This window comes from Tupaia chinensis, unplaced genomic scaffold, assembly GCF_000334495.1.
Source record: "Tupaia chinensis unplaced genomic scaffold, TupChi_1.0 Scaffold129313_1, whole genome shotgun sequence".
Classification (NCBI taxonomy): domain Eukaryota; kingdom Metazoa; phylum Chordata; class Mammalia; order Scandentia; family Tupaiidae; genus Tupaia; species Tupaia belangeri.
This window is the reverse complement of record NW_006189597.1, coordinates 1-463: the sequence shown is the minus strand read 5'-3', so window position 1 is coordinate 463 and position 463 is coordinate 1. Positions and strand designations below refer to the sequence as shown.

The 463-nt window shown below is 42.5% G+C and overlaps 1 non-coding gene across 1 annotated transcript; it reads left to right on the top strand.

Annotated features, from left to right (window-relative positions):
• Positions 1–257: 257 nt before the first annotated feature.
• On the top strand, positions 258–363 carry LOC114010112 (U6 spliceosomal RNA). The gene has a single exon (XR_003551492.1). It is a non-coding gene; the product is annotated as a U6 spliceosomal RNA (small nuclear RNA).
• Positions 364–463: the final 100 nt, after the last annotated feature.

Genomic DNA, 463 nt, shown 5'->3' with positions numbered 1-463 from the left:
ATAAACTCTCAGCAACTAATGCCTGCTCATGAAAGACTAACAACAACGCGTCACTTGCTATGAGCTATTTCTTGTTCTAGTTGAACATTTTCAAACTTCCTAGGTGGGCCACTTCTGCCAGGGCCTTAACAAAGTCCCTGCCATTTCTAGGACACTTATCCTGAGCTGTGAGGGTGACAGTAGGATGGGGGGGGGTGAGGTATCAATGCCAGACCGTTTCTCTGAATATTTAAATTAGAGTTTAGCATTTCTTTATTGTGCTCACTTCAGCAGCACATAGACAACATTGGAACCATACAGAGAAGACTGGCATGGCCTCTGGGCTACAGTGATGTGCATATCTGCGAAGTGTGTGTATTTTGAGGCGTTTAACAAGTAGTTCATGAAAAGAAGCTGTTGGACTCAACATAACGTAGAGAAAATATCTTTTTCGTCTGGATTTCTGCCCTGCTTAGATTTTAAA